The sequence below is a fragment of the Pseudonaja textilis genome, chromosome 2 (assembly GCF_049901715.1).
Source record: "Pseudonaja textilis isolate UNSWEBS1 chromosome 2, rPseTex1.2, whole genome shotgun sequence".
In the NCBI taxonomy this organism is placed as follows: domain Eukaryota; kingdom Metazoa; phylum Chordata; class Lepidosauria; order Squamata; family Elapidae; genus Pseudonaja; species Pseudonaja textilis.
The window spans coordinates 5,535,193-5,557,430 of NC_141991.1; the positions used below are offsets into that span (position 1 = coordinate 5,535,193).

Below are 22,238 nucleotides of genomic sequence, written 5' to 3' on the forward strand. Positions count from 1 at the left end.
TAGCTAGATAATGTTGCTGAGCTAATGTTGAAGTCATTGTTTTGATTTTGTATTTGTATTTTCTTAATAAATACTGCTACTCGAGGGCTCTCGGGGCTGGCAGTTGCTCAGACGTCTTCCCTGCGTCTCCCGTCATTTTTTCAATTGCCAGTCCACCACAAGGAGTAAATTATAGATGGTTGATACCAGGTCTCTTGTTCACCTGGCAGGAACAAAGACACAGAATTGACACAGTCAAAAAAGCTGAGCTATTCTATTGAGAATATCTTAGAGGAAAAGAGGAAGATACAAGAAGAGTCGCTAATTGAATTGCAAGAGGAGTGTATAGCAGTAATTGAAAAAGAAAAAGAAGGTGCAGTAGGTGGTGTACCCAGAGAAACAATGAGAACTAAGATCTACTAGAGCAATAAAACCCTTATAAAGCTTAATATGGATGAAAGAAAATTGATTACAATTAACACAAATGGACTAAATTTGGCTACTAAAAGAAGTATTCCATAAATTAGAGAAATTAAAATTTGATATAATTGTTTTACAGGTGGCACCCACCCTCATTGAGAATTGAGAGAATGTTTAAGAACAAATCGGATAAATGTTGGAAATGTCATCAGATACCTGATTCATATTACCACATGTGGTGGACCAGCTCGGATGCAAAAGGATATTGGACTAAAATCCACACATGGTTGGAAAAAATGATAAAACAACAGATAGACTTTAAACCAGAGATCTTTTTATTGGGAATCATACTGGAAATATACAATAAAGAGCTGAAATATTTGATTGTAAATGTTTTGACAGCGGCTAGAATTGTATTTGCTAAGAATTGGAAAAATGAAAAAATACCTATGCAGGAAGAAGTTATTAAGAAAATTATGGACTGTGCTGAAATGAGTAAATTGACATTTGAAATTAGAGAGCAAGAAGATAAGCAATTTTATATGATATGGGATTTGTTTTATCAATGGTTGGACAAAAAACATGGTAATGTAATAGATTTGTTGATTCTGTAATAGAAGTTCAATAGATTGATATAAAATATAATAACAGATATATATAACCATTGGATGAAAGTACAATATAAATTTTAAAATAAATTTTGGAATATCTCGTATAAAATGATGGAATAGTTGAGTCATTGATGATTAATAACTGATAAATATATAAGCATATGTTAGTTTAACAATGTGAAAATTTATATAAACTGTGAGTCAAGACTACGAAAGGATAGCACAAAAGATTTGTAATCAACTGACACACTGTATGTGTATAAAATGGAAGATGGTTTTATGTTTTTATGTTCTGTTTGTATATGTTTGTCTTAAAAATAAAAACTATTATAAAAAAATAAAAGGGAGACCCCAGCCTAGTTGAAAATTACAGACCAATCTCATTATGTTGTGTCATCTGCGAAGTCATGGAATCAATCATCAACCAACCCATTACCCTCCATTTAGAGACAAACAACCTACTCTCTAACAGATAGTTTGGTTTCAGGAAAAATGTGTCCTGTAATCTACAACTCCTACACTGCAAAAACATTTGGACTACACAGCTCGACCAGGGTAAAACAATAGATGCAATTTACGTAAGACTTCTGCAAAGCCTTTGATTCAATGGTACATGACAAACTATTGTTTAAATTTTGCTCTTATGGGATTTCTGGATCGCTGCACAAATGGATAGCTGCATTCCTGACAAACAGGCAAAAAGAGGTCAAAATAAGGAGTGCCCTATCAAACCCTGCACCCGTTAACAGCGGTGTCCCCCAAGGCAGCCTTTTAGGACCCACTCTCTAATTTATATAAATGACCTTTGATCATATTAAAACTAACTGCGTCCTCTTCGCTGATGACATAAAACTATTTAACACCACTGACGATACAGCTGCCCTATAGAGCGACCTTGACTATGTGTCAGAATGGTTGAACAATTGGCAACTTCAAATCTCAACCAACAAATGCTCTGTCTTACACATTGGCAACAAAAATCAGAACCCTAAATACAAACTGGGCGGATACGACCTTGTAGACGACCCTCACTCTGTCAAGGACTTAGGAGTACTCATCTCAAAAGATCTAAGCCCCAGAGCTCACTGTAACAGCATTGCCAAAATGGCATTAAGAGTTGTAAATCTAATCTTACGAAGCTTCTTCTCTGGTAACATTGAACTGCAAACCAGAGCATGCAAAGCCTTCGCCAGACCAATTCTTGAATACAGCTCATCTGCCAGGAATCCACACTGTATAATGGACATTAATACAATTGAGCGAGTCCAGAGGTATTTCACAAGAAGAATACTCCACTCCTCAGTTTGCAGGCTTGAAATTTTGGACCCACGCCACCTACAGTCTGACCTAAGCTTAGTACCCAAAATTATCTGCTACATCCTATCTGTCAATGACTACTTCAGCTTCAACCACGATAAAACATGGGCAAACAAGAGATACAGACTCAAAGTAAACTGTTGCAAACTCGATTGCAGAAAATAGGATTTCAACAACAGAGAGGTCAACGCCTGGAACTCACTATCTGACTCTGTTGTCACATCCTCTCAAACTCCCAAAACTTTAATCTTAAAACTGTCTACCGTGGACCTCACTCCATTCCTAAGAGGTCTGTAAGGGGGCGTGCATAAGCGCACCAGTGTGCCTACCGTCCCTGTCCTACTGTTCTCATTTATTCGTACTCATTTATTATGTATATACTTATACCTATTTATACTTATATGTTTATATGTTATGTTCATACTTACACTTGTTTTCTCATATACGCTTGACAAACTAAACTAAATAACTAAATAACCTTGGGAGAAAATCCCAATTTTACTGCATTGCTCATTTGTCAAATAAAGATTTAAAAAATGGATGCTTGTTCTCTAAACTAAGACTTAGCCAAGATTTCTTTTCTGACCTTTAAAGTTACAGCTAAGAGGTCTCTGGGTCAATTGTTACCCCTCTGGATCAAGGCCAGGGATGACCCTCAGTGCCGACCGATTTGGTTTCTCCTTAACCGATTGGCCCTTTGTTCAGGAAGCTGCTTCTTCATCCAGATTCCCAAATTCTCTGGAACGGAGCCCTGGCCAAAGGTTGGGGGATCCCAATCCAAGAACGTCCCCTTTCTCCTCTGTGACGTTCACGGCCGCAACCTCACTGGTCTCCGGCAAAGAGAAACGAAGAAGGCTCAGATGCCAGCAGTGATACTGGACACAATCTGTAAATGATCTGGAAGAGGGAGGAAAAAATAGGATTATTTGTTGAGGATTCAAAATAATGAAGATTGAATCGTAATTCAAAAATATCTTAAAAAGACAAAAGGGAAGAAAGCAGCAGGATGAAGTCCAACAGGGACCAAAGCATAGTTGTACCTAGGAAAACTCGGTGGAAGATGAAGAGACATCAGATGAGGCAGAACATGTGTGAAAAGGGCTGCTCTTCCCTGCTCTTTTGGGAGGTTGCAAGGCCACAAAGATAAGGGTCTCAAATTTTATTTCCAATGAGGAAAGGCAGCCTTTCCTGGCCATCAGCTTTTTCTAGCAGCTGCTCCCAAGACCACCCTCAAAACTTCCTTTGGGCTTTGAAAAACCTCCACCCAGGAGGGGCTGCCACACCACACCCTCTTTGTGAGAAGTAAAAAAGAAGAAATAATTACTCCTGTAAAAGAAAAAGGTAAAAGGATCAACATATTTCTCTTCTATATGTTTCTCTTCTATATAACTTTAAAAAACCCTGGGAAACATTAACACAGACAGTCGCGCTGAGGAGATGACATCCGTTCAGCATCAATTTAAGCAGAAGTCCATTTGAGGATACTTGTCACGCTGACCCAGAAGAGAAGCCAGTTCGTGTAAGCAGAGCAGGATTAGCAACTGCTGAACAAATGACAAGGAAATGATTAATCGTTAAGCATGTCACTAGGGCTAGATTGTGAACCCAGGCATAATTTTAAAAACCATCCAATGGAATCATCCAATGTTCATTTCAACAATTTTAGCCAATGGGGCAGCAGAGAAGGTGGGAGGTGGTGGGTCTTGGTGTGTATAAAAATATGCAAAATCGCCTGTTTGATGGGCCTTGGAGCCTCTGCTCAGAAGGGGACGAAGGGTCTTCTTTTGCCCCAGAGTCAATAAACCCTGGAATTGCTGACAGTGTCTCCTGTCTGTTCCTTTAGCTGAGACTTTGGAATCTCACCCTCTTTTATATATAGTGAGAGTATTTGCACCGAAGACAAATTCCTGTTCAATAAAGTATTCTGTTCTATTCTATTCTATTCTATTCTATTCTATTCTATTCTATTCTATTCTATTCTATTCTTATGATTCTTGATGAATGTACCTTTTCTTTTATGTACACTGAGAGCATTTGCACCAAGACAAATTCCTTGTGTGTCCAACCACACTTGTTCAATAACAAGTGTGTATTCTGTTGTATTCTATTCTATTCTGATGATTCTATTCTATTCTTATGATTCTTGATGAATGTATCTTTTCTTTTATGTATACTGAGAGTATTTGCAGTAAGACAAATTCCTTGTGTGTCCAACCACACTTGTTCAATGAAGAATTCTGTTCTGTTCTATTCTATTCTATTCTATTCTATTCTTTTCTTATGATTCTTGATGAATGTATCCTTTTTTATGTATACTGAAAGCATTTGCAGCAAGACAAATTCCTTGTGTGTCCAACCACACTTGTTCAATAACAAGTGTGTATTCTGTTCTATTCTATTCTGATGATTCTTGATGAATGTATCTTTTCTTTTATGTATACTGAGAGCATTTGCAGCAAGACAAATTCCTTGTGTGTCCAACCACACTTGTTCAATAAAGAATTCTATTCTATTCTATTCTTCTATTCCTATTCTATTCCTGGAGAAAACAAAGAAAACAGAAAGTTTAGAAATTCCACCTATCTTTTAAAAGCAGAAGCAAAGTAAAGATTATCGTAAAAACAAAGGATTTTATTTTTGGCCTTTCAGACAGAGCACAAAGAAAGATGAGCTCAATTCAACTAATTTAAACTTATTTCCTTCCCCCAACCCTTCCCGCCCCGTTGCAAAGAGGTCAGGGTGTGGTAATGGCACACAACAAATCTCAGTAAATGCTTTAAAGCACAATTTACACTCTTTCCCCCCCAAATGCCCTTGAGGGATATGGATGCTCTGAAGGGCCGCAGAGAGGCCTTGTAAAGCAACTTACCCGAAGCTCCTTCCCGGATCTCCCCCCCCCTCCCCAGGAGCCTTGGCCGGGCGAGGAGGGGGCAGATCCAGTCCGGGGAGAGAGAGCCCCCTTTACCCCCCCGGGAGGGATCCGCTCCCTGCAAGCAACGCCAGAGCCGGATCTCCCCGAGGAATTCCCGGGAATCCGACGAGCGGGATCCGTCGCAGCTCCCTTCCTCCTGGCAGGAGCGGCGGAAGGGAGGCCGGAGGGAGAGCAGCCCGACCTACCCGGAGCGGGATCCAGGAGCCTCTCCGGAGAGATCCAGCGTCCATCCTCGCCCGGGCGGAGGGAAGCGAGATCCACCCAGGGGGAGGGGAGGGGAGGCGAGGGCTTTTTGGGCCCCGCCTGCTCCTGCAAAGCCCCGCCCCTTCTCCTTTTCCCCCTCCGCCTTTAACCCCCGATTTGCCTTCGCAGGACCGCTTGCTTTCGTTGTGGGTCTTTGTGATGGTGTCTTTGTGGTTGTGTGTGTGTGAGAGACGCTAGAAGCTGAAGCTCTGCAGATGCCCTGAGAGGTGCCCACAAGAGTTGAGGGGTCCTTGGGGCTCTCTGAGGTTGGTGCTTATTGGCTGCCCGGATGATGTTGCCCAGTTAGGCAGTGAGACGTCTGCAGGGGAAACCCCGAAGCTCAGAGACCACCAAGGACGCCCCCCCAAGTTCCACCCTGAGCTGTTCCCCCAGATTGACTTTAAGGAGCCTGGCGTTTCTGGAGCTGGGGAAGAGGGGGGGATCCTAACCCCCAGAGGAAGAACTCAGCCCCCCCCCCTCCAGTCAGGGGCTCCTCATTCCTTGTGCTACAGTGGGATCCACTTCTGGGGAACCAGGGGTCCCCGGATCAAGGGGCTCACAGGGGGAGGGAAGATGCCAGAAGCCCCCCTGAAGGAGCCAATAGGAGCCGGGCAGATCCCAGCTTCTGAGCAAATCAGCCACTATGTCACCAAGGAATATATTATATGGGCTCAAGCGGGAAAAGACCATTTCCCAAGGAAAACAGCTAGGAGAACATTGAGGGTGGGGAGCATCTGGGTCTTTCTCCTCTCTTTCTTTGGGGGCCGCTTATGAGGCAGCATCCATGAGCTCTGCTGGGATTTCCCCCCCCCCATGCTGCTGGTGGGGGCTCTGGCCCAGATCCCTGGAAGCGAAGGGGGGAAAGGAGACCCCCAGTAAGGAGGGGGCTCACCTGGGCAGGAGCTGGGCTGGGAGGGGCCCTCAGTGCTCCTGGGGCAAACTGGACTTTTGGAGGTATTTTTTTTCCTTTGAAAACATTTCACTTCTGATCCAAGAAGCTTCTCCGGTTCTGACTGACTGGGGGGACGGGGAGAAAGGATTTGTGTTGTGTCACAAAGGACAAACCCATCAGGAGGAGACGTCCGTCTGCATCTGGAGAGAGACATGCTAGGCTCTTTGGAGGGCAGCCAAGTCCACCTTCTGCACAGAAAGTTCCCCATTCCACCTCTAGGTGGCATCTTCCGGTAGCCTCTTGCAACAGGTTGCCTGCCCCGCCTCTGAGAAACATGGCTTCCTCCTCTAATAACTGCTGGGAACCATGGGGCCTGGATTCCCGAGCTTCCTCCTCCTTTTCCTCTTTGCAGCCTGTTTCCTCATCCAGGGGAGGCCCAAGAGCCACTTACTCAGCCCACTTTGGCTGCCCAGGATGGCACAATCTAACCGCCATCTTGTCTGCTTTGACCCGCCCAGCCCATCTCCTGAAAAAGGCCTCTTTGGTTATTTTGAACAATGCTTTTATTAAGGATTAAATGCATAGAAAGAAAGTGAATATATGAAAAAGACAATGAAAATTAAGGGGGGGGGAATCCTCCAAAAAGGTAATAGGAAAAAGAAGCTTTTCCTCCTCATCCTCAGCGAGCAGATTCAACATCAGAACTTTATCATTAAATAAACAACCACGTTCATTCCACTCTTCACCCCATTTTCTCCTCTCTAACTTTTCAGTTCTCCTCATGGATCAACAAAATCTAGTAAAATTTAAGAGACTTTGATAAGTTCCTTCAGTCCTTGACTTAGGACTGAAGGAACTTATCAAAGAAATCCATTCCAACTTGTAGTCCCAAGTCCAGCACTTCCTGTACTCTGCAAAACATTGTATGTACTCCAGACATACTTATAACTCTTTTTTTGTAATCATCTTACTAATGCAACTTTGCAAGTAAGATATTCTCACAATTCCAACATTTACACCCTTTTTGCCTCATTGTGTACTCCCTGATGTTATTTGAGGTTCCTTCAGTAGGAAAAACATTTTACTCAAACCAAACAATTGTACGATTTCCTTCTGTCACTGTGCAAAATTCCTGGTAAACATTAAAATGTGAATGTTGGACAAAAAAAAGGCTTTCCAACATTATTCACAGCTGAAGAGATTTATGTCTGCTATGGACTTTCTGGTGCTTTTCTAGCTTTCATTTACTAGGAAAATGTTTCTCACTTAGTGCACTTGTAAGGCTACTCTCCTGCGTGATTTCGTGTGTGCATGCGAAGGGTTGAAGGATGGGCAAAGCATTTCCCACATTCCTGGCATTTATATGGTTTTTCTCCAGTGTGGATTCGTTGATGAATCACAAGAGTATCTTTCCGAGCAAAACACTGACTGCACTTTGAACATTTGTGAGGTTTCTCCCCTGTATGGATTCGGCTGTGACTTCTTAAGGAACCTGAATGAGCAAATGTTCTCCCACAGTCCAAACATTTGTAGTTTTTTTCTCCTGTGTGAATTTTCACATGACTTCTAAGGGCTGATGAGGTACTATAAAATCTTCCACAGTCGATGCATTGATGTGGCTTCTCCCCTGTGTGGGTTTTATGATGGCTCCGAAGGTTTCTTCTGCTTACAAAACAATTTCCACATTCCATGCATTTGTATGGCTTCTCTCCTGTGTGGAGCCTCTGATGGCATCCAAGGTGTTGTTTTTGGGAAAAGCATTTCCCACACTCTTCACATTTGTAGGGCTTCTCCCCCGTGTGGATTCTCTGATGAATCTGAACATGGGCTGGCGTAATAAAACTTTTCCCACACTCCCCACAGCTATGGGGCAGCTCCCCTTTGTGCCAATTCTGGTGATTCCGAAGTTCAGAAGAATTCACAAATCGTTTCTCACATTCTGGGCATTCATAGGGTTTGTTTCCAGTGTGACGTCTCTGATGTACCATGAGGGTTGATCTCAAGGTAAAACATTTCCCACATTCGAGGCACTTTTCGTTTTTCTCCCCTCTGTGCGTTTTCTGATGGCTCCGAAGAGATGAACTATAGGTGAAACATTTTCCACACTCAAAGCACTTGTAAGGTTTTATTCCTGCATGAATCTTCTCATGACTCCGAAGAGCTGAACCCTGGGTGAAACATTTTCCACACTCAAAGCATTTGTAAGATTTTATTCCCACATGAGTCTTTCCATGGATCCAAAGACCTGAGTTCTGAGAAAAGGTCTTCCCACATTCCCAACACTTGTAAGGTTTCTCCCCTGTGTGAATCCTCTCGTGGTTTCTGAGGGTGGCTTTTTGACGGAAAAATGTCCCACATTCCAGACATTCATAAGGTTTCTCTCCAGTGTGGATTTTCTGATGTGTACGAAGGTGTGACTTCTTACTAAAGCATGAATCACATTCCTCACATTTATAGGGTTTTAGTGTTGGGGGGCTTCTGGGATCTTTGGAGCTTTTCCCAGAGTTGGATTTCTCACCCTCCAAACCTTCACTGGATCCACTTCCCATATGGACCTTCCTGTGGGTCAAAAGGAGGGACCTGCGAGCAAAGGATTTCCCACACTCTGAGCATTCATGGGTTCTTTTGGGCGTTCTTGGAGTGCTGCTTCCATCTGACGGGGGATCCAAGCGTTTCCCACGCTTCATGCTTTCCCTTGGCTGCTGCCTTGGGCTGAACTTCTACTATCTCTTGTTAGTTGTCTTGAAGGTAAATCTTCGGTCATAGTTGTTTTCCTGCTGATGGAACAAAAAAAAAAGAGGTAACATTATTTCCTTTGGAGAAACACAGAAAATCACAAAATGGTTGAAGGCAAGATACTGATATTTCTAATCTGCTCAGAGAGTGCTGTAAAGCCTTATGTATCTAAGTCGAAGGGCTATCGCTATTGCTAATAACAACCGCAACAGTGAGGGCAGAATTGGAGTTCTTCAGCAAAGCGGTCATGGGATGCCTCACGTAATGACCACTTTCCTCAGGAAAGGAGTTTGCAGCCCAGTTGTAGTCGTAAGTAGAGGACTGCCTATAGCAGTGGTGGCTAACCTTTTTCAGCTCCTGTGCCGATAATTGCGCGGGCGCTCCTACAGCCACATGCCACAACCCAGAAGGCGATGAAGTTGCCCCCCCACCTCCTGCGCATGCGCGCACGATCATCCCTGCCTTCCATCCACTGAGCAAGCCTGCATGACCCTCGTACGTTGTGCCACTCTGCGCATGCGCATGTGTCTCCTGCACAACCCCGCCCTCCCCACATGGGCGCCAGATATCTGACAATGAGCTGTCGGGCAGCTGCAATGGGTGCACATGCGCAGTAGGGCTCTTCCAGCTGAGCTCTCGCGTGCCGGCAGAGATGGCTCAGTGTGCCACTTCCGGCATGCATGTCACAGGTTCGGTAACACGGGCCTATAGGAAATACAAAAGTCAAGGTAAAAAGTTTCACTGCATTGCTGCTTTGTGAAATAAAGACAAGAAAGAAATGAAGGCAAATATACTTTATGTATCCTAGGATCCAAAGTGAGTCGGTCACCGGGATCCGAGGTTTTGTCTTCTGAGCTTTCAGACTTGTGCTGCAGCCCATCTTCAGGGAACTTCTCTCTAGCAGAGTGTGTGTGCTGTTGTGCGTGTGTGGTCTACACACACCACCACACCACACACAGAACAGGACACACTCTCATAGAGAGAAGTTCCGTGAGAATGGCTCCAGCACGAGTCGGAAAGCTCGGAAGACAAAACCTCGGATCCTGATGAAAAATGCTTCTCTTCCAAACCACAATTTAATTAAGATTTAGATCATCCCAAATGGAAAGAACCAGCAGGATGAAGTCCAACAGGGACCGATGCGTAGTTGTGAGTAGGAAAACTCAATGGTAGACAGGAGAGGGACCAGATGGGGCAAAGCATCTGTGAAAAGCGCCTATCTCTTCCCCTTCCCCCATCCCACAACCAAAGAGGTCCAAGCCCAGTTTGGAATGAAGTGGGATGCCGGCTGACCTTGGAGCAGCATCTGGAGGAGATACCACCCTTACTTTCATCTCCCCCGAACCAAGCATTCTGCCTCCCCCTGGTCCATGGCAGCCACTCACGGAAAAGGAAGCAGAGGAAACCATCCGCTTGCCTCAAAACCTCCTCAAAACCTTTGCTTTGTAAAACATCCACCACGAAGGACCACATCCCAGCCCCTTCTGGGCAAAACAAGGAAAACATTGATTTTATTTCAGATTCTACCGAGCTTTTACATTCAGAAGCAGAATGAAGATCAGAACAAAGGATTTCATTGTTCTCCTTTTAAACTGAGCTCAGAGAAAAAGGATCTCTTGTGGGTTTAAAACAACATGAACACAATTCAATTCAATTCAAATAATTTCCTTTCCCCCAAACTCTCCCCTACCGATTGCAATGAGGCCAGTCTGCGTTACAAACCACAACAAAGGTTTTAAAGCTCCGTTTACTCCATTTTTTTCCCCAAGTGCAGGTGCGGGATATGGATGCTCAGAGACTTCCTGTTCGAGCGGACCAAAGAGAGACCTTCTGAAACCAACTGACCCGAATCTCCTTCCTGGATCCCTCCCGGGGAGCCTTGGCCGGGCGAGGAGGGAGCAGATCCAGCCCGGGGACGGAGCCCCCCTTGCCCCCCTGGAGGGAAGGGAGGGATCCGCTCCATGCAGGCGACGCCAGACCCGGATCTCCCCGAGGAAAGCCCGGCAAGCGCAAGAGCGGGATCCCTACCTGCCTTCCTCCTGGCGGGGAGGAGGAGGAGGAGGGGCGGCCTGGAGGCCGGAGGGAGAGCAGCCTCACCTGCCACGAGCTGCACCCAGGAGCCTCTCCCGAGGGATCCAGCGCCGATCCTCCAAGGAAGAAGCGGGAATCGCGGAGGAAAATGGCGATCCAGAAAGCGGGAGGAGGGGGCGAGGTTTGGGGCGGCCTCTCGGATTCGGCCCCCGCCTCCTCTTCCTCCCCCTCCGCCCCACCCCTCTGATCTCCCCCCTCCCCCAGCCGGGATCACGTGCTCCGAAGCTGCCTCCGAAGGTCGCCGGTGTGAAGGGTTCCTCTGCCCATGGGAAGAGCGCCTCTCCCTGCAGGCTGGAAGCGGGGTTTCCTAATCCCCAGAGACCCCAAGACAGGAAAGAGGAAGGTTTTGGGGAGGAACCTGGATCTCCTCCTTGTTCCCATAGAGGCAACGCCATACGAGAGGAAAATTAAAATGACCTCCTCGGGAGGCCATTAAAATGAGGCATTACCCCATTCCGAAGAGGTCTGTAAGGGGCATGCATTAGTGCACAAACGTGCCTACCATCCCTGTCCTATTGTCCCTATTTATTTGTACCTGTTTCCCTGTATCCTTCCTCATGTTTATGCTTATAACTATTATCCGGTAAGCGGAAGACAAATAAAATAAATAAAATAAATACAAGAGGGAAAACAAGCCAGCCAAGCCACTGCAAAATGGAAATGGTTTCTTATTTTTATTTATTGCTATCCGCCTTGATTATTTTTATAAATAACTCCAGGCAGTGAAGATGGCCCACACTTCTTCCTTTGCCTCACAACAACCCTGTGGGGAGAGTTATGCTGAGAGAGGAACTGGCCCAAAGTCTCCCAGATGGCTTTCATGGCCAAGGCAGGACTGGAACCCATGGCCTCAGGCTTTCTAAGGCAGGGCCTTAACCACTAAGCCATACTGGAAGTCCTGGGTGTAGATTGGGGATGGTCCTCTTTTAAGATGGGTGGAATTCAGCAACCAAAGTTGTGTTTTGCAAGACAGGTGGACAGTCAAATATATTGCCTTTTATTGCACTAATCCCCTTTTGTAAATGCCCCAAAGTTTATCAGTGGTTTATTCCATGTAGTCCTCAACTTATGGCATAGAGTTTTCCCAACAGGGCAAATAAGGTGACTTGTGAGGTGGCTGGTTTCTTCATTTGATAATCAATGAATATAAACCAATAACTACAGCTGGTCCTCGACTTTCAACCTTAAGTGAGTCTCGGTGCATTATGGATCCGGGTCGTGAATACCTTCTGTGGGTGAGGTCCATAGTAACTCCGAAATGGTTACAGGTTGAGGACGGCCTGCAAGGACCCTCCAGGGCCTGAGCTGGGAAGGGAAGACGGCAGAGACCCCCACAGGAGGGGCCACGAACAATGAAGCCCCCTTTGTTGGCAGGAGGGGCTGAATGCTCACAGGGGCCCATGGGGGGATAGAGGAATTGGCAGCATCAAATGGCAGAACGGCCCCTTTTCCCTGTTTCCAGTTGAATTTCCGTGTATCCCAGGACTGGACCTTCTTCCCAAGGAGCCTCCATCTGACTTGACGGGCATCTGGGTACCAGGAGCCACTGGGGGACACATAATTTTGGGTACCCTATAGAACTAGGCAAGGAGCCAACACTCTGGGAAAGAAACTGTAAATTGACAATGGCAACTACATAAAATGAAAATTGATATGAAATGTTTTATAGGTGGCATTTACCACTGACCAGATTAGCAAACATATTTAAAAGCACGTCTGCCAGATGCTGGAAATGTAACCAGACACTGGGGACATATATGTGGTGGACATGAGAAAAAGCAAAGAAATATTGAACAAAAATACATATTTGATTAGAAAAAATGGTAAAGAAACATACAGATTTTAAGCCAGAAATATTCTTGCTAAGCATAACACTGGAAAAAATATGATAAAGGGAACCTATATTTAATATTACATATTACAGCAGCAAAAATTGTTGTTACAAAGCACTGGAAAATTGAGGAAATACCTAAAGAGTGATTTTTAAAAAATTGGAGTGTGCAGAAATGGACAGACTGACACTAAAAATAAAACAAAAAAGATGCAGAGTTTTTTCAAACATGGGATTCGTTTTATAGATGGTTGGGTAGTAGAGGTAGAAATTAGGAGTGGGGAAAGTATTAATATATATATAAATAGAGCGATCCGGACAATACGCTGTTCACCGAACACTTATGTATGTAAAGTGAAAATATATAAACTGTTAAAAAAGTCTTTTTGTGGGAACCAAGGTCAGATGAACAGGTGGCTGTGGAAAGAGGGGAGGAGTGACCAAGCAACTTGCCAGCACTTTTAGTGGACAATGTGACCGCTGACATCTGGAAGGGGGAACTTTCACTTTTTAATTAGGTGAATGCCGCAGGAACTTTTAGAGTTGGTTTTCACCGGCTGTGCCAATACGGCGTATCCAATAAACATGTCCTTTGAGGAATCTACCTGTCTCAGAGTTCTGCTTTCAATGGGTGCATTATTCGGAAGGCTGACATATTGTTCTCTATGGGCATCACGCCAAAGATGCTGGACAAGGATCTAGGACCACAGCTCCAGAATAGTTTATTTGTAGCTCAGTGTTGAACTGCGGGGTCTTTGATGCTCTCTGACCTTTCAAGAATCTACAAAATACCTGAATGCCTTGACTTACGAATGGAACAATTTATCACCGGAAATGCATTCCCAGTTCTGGTCATAAAGTCAAGAATTACCTATACACGGCAAAACATTATATATACACTCCCTAGATACTTAAAGCACTTTTGTGTAAGGACTCTGCTAAGTCACTTATGCTGACCCTCCCTTCCAGATGGACTTGGGGGGCTGCAGGAGACAGAGAAGAGAGCTGAACCCCCAAAGGCGGAGAGGAGGATTTCATCTGAGAGGAGAAAAGTTCGGTATAACCAGGGAATCCTCCTCCTCAGGACCCTGAGACACCCCCCCTGCAGTCAAGACCCCTCCCAGGGAGATCATCCGAACTGCCTCTGCAGGACCCTCACTCAAAGCAGGACTTCAGCCAGGCCACAGGAGGCTCCCATGCTCAAAGATGAGGGTGGCAGCATAAGGATTTGAACCCAGGACCAGCTGAGTCCCGAAGGGGAGACCTTCGCTTGCCATTCCTCAACTGCGGTCCCGGGGCTGCTGCACCAGGAAGCAGCTTCTGGAGGGAGGGTCTGTCCCTCAGGCCTAGCGCAGCGTCCCTGTTGCTGGAGGGGAGCCCCTCCTGTGTGGGGTCTGGGTGCCCGCCCGAAGGAATCCAAGGTTCCCTCCAGAGCGTCAGGACCTGTTGAGCGTCTGCCTGCCCTTTTCCACCCTGGGAAGATGAAGGAGGTCCATCAGGAAGCCCCGCCCCTTCCCCTCATTTTCCTCCCCCAGGGTGGATCCTGCTGGGACAGTTCCGCATCTCTCCTCTAGGGGGCATCTTATGACAGCCTCTTGCGACAGGTTTCCCCCCCTCCTCTGAGAAACATGGCTCCCTCATCTAAGAACTGCTGGGAACCATGGGCCACGGACTCCCTGATGGCCTTCCTCCTCTCCTTCCTCCCCGCAGCCCATTTCCTGGTCCAGGGGAGCCCCAAGAGCCACTGACTCAGCCCAATCTGACTGCCATCTTGTCTGCTTTGAGCCGCCCAGTCCGTCTCCTGAAAAAAGGCCCCCTAGGTTATTTCGAACAATACTTTTATTAAGGATTAGATGCACAGAAAGAAAACTAGTACAAATATCTGAAATATATGAAGAGATAATGAAAAAAAGGAGAAAAATCCCTCAAAAAAAGATAGCAGGAAACAGAAACTTTTGCTCCTCATTCTCAGCCAGCAGATTCAACATCAAAACTTTATCACAAAATAAACAACCACATTCATTCCAACTTACACCCCATTTTCTCCTCTCTAAATTTTCAGTTCTCCTCATGGATCAACAAAATCTAGTAAAAATTAAGAGAAATACCCGATTCCTTGACTTATGACTAAAGGAACCTATGACCAGAAATCCATTCCAAGTTGTGGTCACAAGTCAAGGACTTCCTGTGCTCTGCAAAACATTTGATCTATTCCCCACATATTCTTGCGTAATCAATCTGATAAGCTACTAATGCGACTTTGCAAGCAAAATATTCTCACACTCCCCAAATTTACATCCTTTTGCCTCATTGCGCACTCCCTGATGTTATTCAAGGCTCCTTTACTTCCGTAGGAAAAACGTTTTACTCAAACCGAACAATTGCAGGACTTCACTTCTGTCACTGTATGAAATTTCTGGTAAACATTAAAATGTGAATGTTGGAGAAAAAAAGGGTTCCCAACCTTGTTCACAGCTGAAGAGATTTATCTCTGCGATGGGTTTTACGGTTTTTCTAGCTTTGATTTACCATGAAAAAGTTTCTCACACTCTGTGCACTTGTAAGGCTACTCTCCTGCGTGACTTCGCATGTGCATACGAAGGGTTGAAGGATGGACATAACATCTCCCGCACTCTACGCATTTATATGGTTTCTCTCCAGTGTGGATTCGCTGATGATTCACAAGAGAATCTTTCCGAGAAAAACATTTGTCACACTCTGAGCATTTGTGAGGTTTCTCCCCTGTATGGATTCGGCTGTGACTTCTTAAGGAACCTGAATGAGCAAATGTTCTCCCACAGTCCAAACATTTGTAGTTTTTTTCCCCTGTGTGAATTTTCATATGACTTCTAAGGGCTGATGAGGTACTATAAAATCTTCCACAGTCGATGCATTGATGTGGCCTCTCCCCTGTGTGGGTTTTATGATGACTCCAAAGACCTTTCTTGTCCACAAAGCATTTTCCACACTCTACACAACTGTATGGCTTCTCACCTGTGTGGCGCCTCTGATGGCTTCCAAGATGTTGCTTTTGGGAAAAGCATCTCCCACAATCCCCACATTTGTAGGGCTTCTCCCCCGTGTGGATTCTCTGATGAATCTGAACATGGGTTGGCGTAAGAAAACTTTTCCCACACTCCCCACATCTATGGGGCAGCTCCCCTTTGTGCCAATTCTGGTGATTCCGAAGTTCAGAAAAATTCACAAATCGTTTCTCACATTCTGGGCACTCATAGGGTCTCTCTCCAGTGTGACGTCTCTGATGTACCACCAGAGTTGATTTCATGGTAAAACATTTCCCGCATTCGAGGCACTTTTCATTTTTCTCCCCTCTGTGCGTTTTCTGATGACTCTGAAGACCTGAACTCTGGGTGAAACATTTTCCACACTCAAAGCATCTGTAAGGTTTTAATCCTGCATGTGTCTTCTCATGACTCCGAAGAGTTGAACTCTTGGTGAAACATTTTCCACACTCAAAGCATTTGTAAGATTTTATTCCCATATGAGTTTTCACATGGGACCAAAGATTTGAGTTCCGAGAAAAGCTCTTCCCGCACTGCCAACACTTGTAAGGTTTCTCCCCTGTGTGAATCCTCTCGTGGTTTCTGAGAGTGGTTTTTGCACGGAAAAAAATCCCACATTCTGGACATTCATAAGGTTTCTCTCCAGTGTGGATTTTCTGATGTGTAAGAAGGCTCGACTTTTGACTAAAGCATAACTCACATTCCTCACATTTATAGGGTTTTAGTGTTGGGAGGCTTCTGAGATCTTTGGAGTTTTTCCCAGAGAAAGATTTCTCACCCTCCAAACCTTCACTGGGTCCACTTCCCACATGGACCTTCCTGTGGGTCAAAAGGAGGGACCTGCGAGCAAAGGATTTCCCGCACTCTGAGCATTCATGGGTTCTTTTGAGCGTTCTTGGAGTGCTGCTTTCGTCTGGCGGGGGATCCAAGCGTTTCCCACGCTTCATGCTTTCCCTTGGCTGCTGCCTGGGGCTGAACTTCTACTACCGCTTGTTAGTTGTCTTGAAGGTAAATCTTCGGTCATAGTTGTTTTCCTGCTGGCAGAACAAAAAAGAGGAGGACATTATTTCCTTCCGAGAAACACAGAAAATCACAAAATGGTTGAAGGGAAGATGCTGATATTTCTAATCTGCTCAGAGAGTGCTGTAAAGCCCTATGTATCTAAGTCGAAGTGCTATCGCTATTGCTAATAACAACCGCAACAGTGAGGGCAGAATTGCAGTTCTTCAGCAAAGCGGTCATGGGATGCCTCACGTAATGACCACTTTCCTCAGGAAAGGAGTTTGCAGCCCAGTTGTAGTCGTAAGTCGAGGACTGCCTGCAGGAAACACAAAAGTCAAGGCAAAAAGTTTCACTGCATTGCCGTTTTGTCAAACTCGGACAAGAAAGAAATGAAGGCAAATAGACTTTGTGTTTCCCAGGATGAAGCTGCAGGATCCAATCTGAGTCGGTCACCGGGATCCGAGTTTTTGTCTTCCAAGCTTTCGGACTCGTGCTGGAGCCCATCTTCAGGGAACTTCTCTCTAGCAGAGTGTGTGTCCTGTTGTGTGTGTGTGGTCTTCGCACACAACCACACCACACACAGAACAGGACACACTCTCATAGAGAGAAGTTCCGTGAGAATGGCTCCAGCACAAGTCAGAAAGCTCGGAAGACAAAACCTCAGATCCTGATGAAAAATGCTTATCTTCCAAACCACAATTTAATCAAGATTTAGATCAGATGGGGCAGAGCATGTGTGAAAAGAACCGATCTCCTCCCATTCCCCCACCCCATAACCAAGGAGGGTCAGGCAAGAGGTCCAAGCAGAGTTTGGAATGAAGTGGGATGCCGGCTTACTGACCTTAAGCAGTGTCCTCCCCTTTACTTTCGTTCCCACCTCCGCATTCTACGTCCTCCTGGTTCATGGCAGCCCCTCACAGGCTACAGCAAACCTCCTTCCCAGGCAGAAGGAAATCGACAACTATCAGATGACCTGAATGTGTGTTACTGCAGGTTTGAAAGGAAACTACAGCCACCTATCTCCACAACCCCCATCTGAAACACACCAACAACAGCCAAGCCTCCTACAACTGGCCCCAACCCATTGGGTTTACAACCTCTGGGGATCACAGAAAAAGAAGTGCAAGATTTATTACACAGACAGAAGCCAGGAAAAGCACCAGGGCCAGACAAGATAACTCCTTCTTGCTTAAAAGTCTGTGCTGACCAATTGGCCCCCATCTTCACTCGAATCTTCAAGAGATCACTAGAGATGTGCTATGTTCCTTCCTGCTTCAAACGCTCTACCATCATCCCAGTGCCAAAGAAGCCCTTCATCAAGGAATGGAATGACTACAGACCTGTTGCTCTAACATCTGTAGTTAGGACAATCTTTGAAAGGTTAGTGTTGTCTCACCTGAAAACCATCATGGATCTGCTGTTAGATCCCATGCAGTTTGCATACATAGCAAATAAATGATGATGCTGTTAACATGGCTCTGCATTACATCCTACAACACCTTGAATCTCCAAAAACCTATGCAAAGGTCCTCTTTGTAGACTTCAGTTCAGCATTCAATACCATCATTCCAGACACTCTTCTAACTAAATTAAACCAATTAGCGGTACCTGAACACACTTGTAATTGGATCATAAACTTCCTAACAGACAGGAAGCAGCAGGTGAAGCTAGGCAGAATCACATCTGATACCTGTTCAATTAACACAGGCTGTGTGCTCTCTCCACTTCTCCATGTCCCAATGATTGCATCTCAAAGGATCCCTCTGTTAAAATACTGAAGTTTGCAATTGATACAAGAGTGATTGGTCTCATTCGAGACAATGACGAATCCGCACACAGACGAGAGATTGTACAACTTGCCTCGTGGTGTGACTGGAACAGTCTGGAACTGAACACATTGAAAACCGTAGAAATGGTGGTAGACTTTAGAAGAAACCCTCCCATGCTACCACCTCTTACAATAGTAGACAACAACACAGTATGAACAGTAGAGACCTTCAAATTTCTAGGTTCTATATCACATGACCTAAAATGGACACCTCACATCAAAATTGTCATCAAAAAAGCACAACAAAGAATGTTCTTTCTTCGTCAACTCAGAAATCTCAAACTGCCCAAGGAGCTGCTGATCCAGGTCTACAGGGGAATTATTGAGTCTGTCATCTGCACCTCTATAACTGTCTGGTTTGGTTCTGCAACCCAACAGGACAGACAAAGACTTCAGAGTAATTAGGGCTGCAGAAAAAACGATTACTACCAACCTGCCCTCAACCTAGGACCTGTATACTGCAAAGTCAAAAAGGCGGCTGTGAAAATATTTACAGACCCCTCACATCCCAGAAATGAACTGTTTCAACTCCTTCCCTCAAAATGACACTATAGAGCACTAGACACAAGAACAGTTTTTTCCCAAACGCCATCACTCTGCTAAACAAAAACTTCCCTCAACACTGTCCAACTATTTACAAAGTGTACACTACTATTACTGTTAATCTTCCCACCACTCCTTATCACCCATCCCCTCCCACTGGTGACTGTATGACTGTAACTTTGTCGCTTGTATCCTTATCTGGACTGTTGATGATTTGATTGCTTATTATACCTTATGACTATCATTAAGTGTTGTACCTGATGATTCTTGACTAATGTTTCTTTTATGTACCCTGAGAGCATTTCCACCAAAGACAAATTCCTTGGGTATCCAATCACACTGGAGTAATAATTCTATTCTATCTATTAGAAAAGCAAGGAAACAGAGGAAAGGATTAGGTTGCTTCAAAACCTCCACAAAACCTTCGCTTTGTAAAAGATGCACCATAAAGGGCCACATCCCAGCTCCTTCTGGGTAAAACAAGGAAAATGTTGATTTTTTTTACAGATTCTACCAAGCGTTTATGATCAGAAGCAGAGTAAAGATCAGAACAAAGGATTTCATTGTTCTCCTTTTAAATTGAGGTCAAAGAAAAAGGATCTCTTGTGGGTTTAAGACACCATGAATTCAATTCAAATAATTTCCTTTCCCTCAAACTCTCCCCTACCGATTGCAATGAGGCCAGTCTGCGTTACAAACCACAACAAAGGTTTTAAAGCTCCGTTTACTCCATTTTTTCCCAACTGCAGGTGCGGGATCTGGATGCTCAGAGACTTCCTGTTCAAGCGGACCACAGAGAGACCTTCTGAAAGCAACTGACCCGAAGCTCCTTCCCGGTTCCCCCCCCCCCACCGAGCCCCCCCGGGGAGCCTTGGCAGGGCGAGGAGGGGGCAGATCCAGCCCGGGGAGGGAGCCCCCTTTGCCCCCCTGGATGGAAGGGAGGGATCCGCTCCCTGCAGGCGACGCCGGAGCCGGATCTCCCCCGAGGAAAGCCCGGCAAGCCGAAGAGCGGGATCCGCTGCAGCTCCCTTCCTCCTGGCATGGAGGGGGGAAGATCTCCTGCCTGGAGGGCGGAGGGAGAGCAGCCCCACCTGCTCTGCGGGGGACCCAGCAGCCTCTCCCGAGGGATCCAGCGCCGATCCTCCAAGGAAGAAGCGGGAGCCGCGGAGGAAAATGGAGATCCACGAGGGGGAGGGGAGAGGCGGGGGCGGCTTTCTCTCGGGCTCGGCCCCCGCCTCGCAGCCCCGCCTCCTCTTCCTCCCCCAGCCGGGATCACGTGCTCGGAAGCTTCTCCGAAGGCCGCCGGTGTGGAGGGTTCCTCTGCCCATGGGAAGAGCGCCCCTCCCTTGGTCCTCTCTTAAGATGGGTGGACTTCAGCTCCCAGAGTTGTGTTTTGCAAGACAGGCGGACACAGTTAAATTTATTGCCCTTATACTGTTGTAAGTTAGCACTCACCCCTCTCCTAGAAAAATGAAATATCCTAGTCTTGGAAGAAAACTCCTTCTGAGTTCAGTTCCAAGTGGGGAAAAAGACACTGGAAACATGGAGGCTGTTTGGAAAGATGGTTTAATGGTGAACAGCAGGGTCACATGGCTTGAAGCTCCAAAGAAGGATGATCCCATGCTCCAAGGTGAAGGAAAAGAGAAAGGAGGACTGATTTGCTGAGAATTCCTGGGTTTTATAACCTCTGTTGGGATTTGAATTGAAGCTTGTATTCTGATTGGTTGTGAGACTCCCATGGGACCATGCAGGGGCAACTCTGTAGGCTGTCCTGAGTCCCAGGCTTGGTTGAGCCTTGCTGGATGATGAGGCTTTTGGCAATTTCTATAGTTTTTCCTGGAGATCTATGTTATGTAAAGTATTCTGGCCCCGGGCCTTAATAGCCCACCCATTAACAATGGTGGGGGTGAGCTTCTGCTTCTGAGTTTCTCTACACTTTTTAAGGGAAATATTCTGCCTTTTTAATATTTCCCAGGATATTTCATTTTTCTAGGAAAGGGGTGGGTGCTAACTTCCTACATTAGGAAAGATGTCTCGAGGTTGGTAACAATGTATGAAGTTTTATGTTTTTAAAATTTGAAAACTTAATAAAATTTATTATTGAAAAAACGTCCTTTGTGATATTGTTGCTTGTGGGCTCAGAAGCTGGGATTTGACTGGCTCCTATTGGCTACTTCAGGGAGGCTTCTGGCATCTTCCCTGCCACCCTGTTCCAGATACCTGGTACTCAGATGCCCGTCAAGTCAGATGGAGGCTCTTCCTCTCCATGGATTTAAGGCTCCTTGGGAAGAAGGTCCAGTCCTGGGATACACGGAAGGTCAACTGGAAATAGGGAAAAGGGGCCGTTCTGCCATTTCATGCTGCCAATTCCTCTCTCCTACCATGGGCCCCTGTGAGGATTCAGCCCCTCCTGCCAACAAAGGGGGCTTCATTGTTCATGGCCCCTCCTGTGGGGGTCTCTGCCGTCTTCCTTTCTCAGCTCAGGTGAGAGAGGCTGAGTTTGGGTCAGTTCCCCCCTTTCAGCCAAGGGCTCATCCGGCACAGCTGGAGGGCAAAGGCAGCCCTGGAGGGTCACTGCAGGCTGTCCTCAACCTGTGACCATTTTGGAGCTACAATGGACCCCACCCCCACAAGGTATTCACGACTCAGGTCCATAATGTGCAGAGACTCACTTAAGGTTGAAAGTCCAGCTGTAGTTATTGGTTTATATTTATTTATTATAAAATATAGAAACCAGCCACCTCACTAGTCACCTGTTGGGAAACCTCTATGCCATAAGTTGAGGACTAC

General features: G+C 45.6%; 1 protein-coding gene and 1 pseudogene across 10 annotated transcripts in view; both read right to left on the bottom strand.

The window, feature by feature from the left end:
• Positions 1–5,512, bottom strand: part of LOC113450234 (uncharacterized) — a 75,302-nt gene extending 69,790 nt beyond the window's left edge. For 3 of the 9 annotated variants that reach the window (XM_087928282.1, XM_087928281.1, XM_087928279.1), the window contains exons 1-2: positions 5,445–5,512; positions 3,014–3,224 (exon numbers count right to left, since the gene is read on the bottom strand). The gene's annotated coding sequence lies outside the window, so the exon portion shown is untranslated. Of the gene's footprint in view, positions 1–1,468; positions 3,225–3,367; positions 3,722–5,196 lie in introns of those variants that run through there. The other 6 variants (XM_087928280.1, XM_087928276.1, XR_015742458.1 and 3 more) reach the window with 5 other exon arrangements.
• A 1,427-nt stretch (positions 5,513–6,939) lies between these two features.
• LOC148126602 (uncharacterized) lies at positions 6,940–20,735 on the bottom strand (annotated as a pseudogene). The gene is made up of 5 exons (XR_015741378.1): positions 20,540–20,735; positions 15,560–17,112; positions 11,228–11,277; positions 9,705–9,835; positions 6,940–9,114 (listed from the first exon to the last, which is right to left on the bottom strand). The product of XR_015741378.1 is annotated as an uncharacterized LOC148126602 (transcript).
• Positions 20,736–22,238: the final 1,503 nt, after the last annotated feature.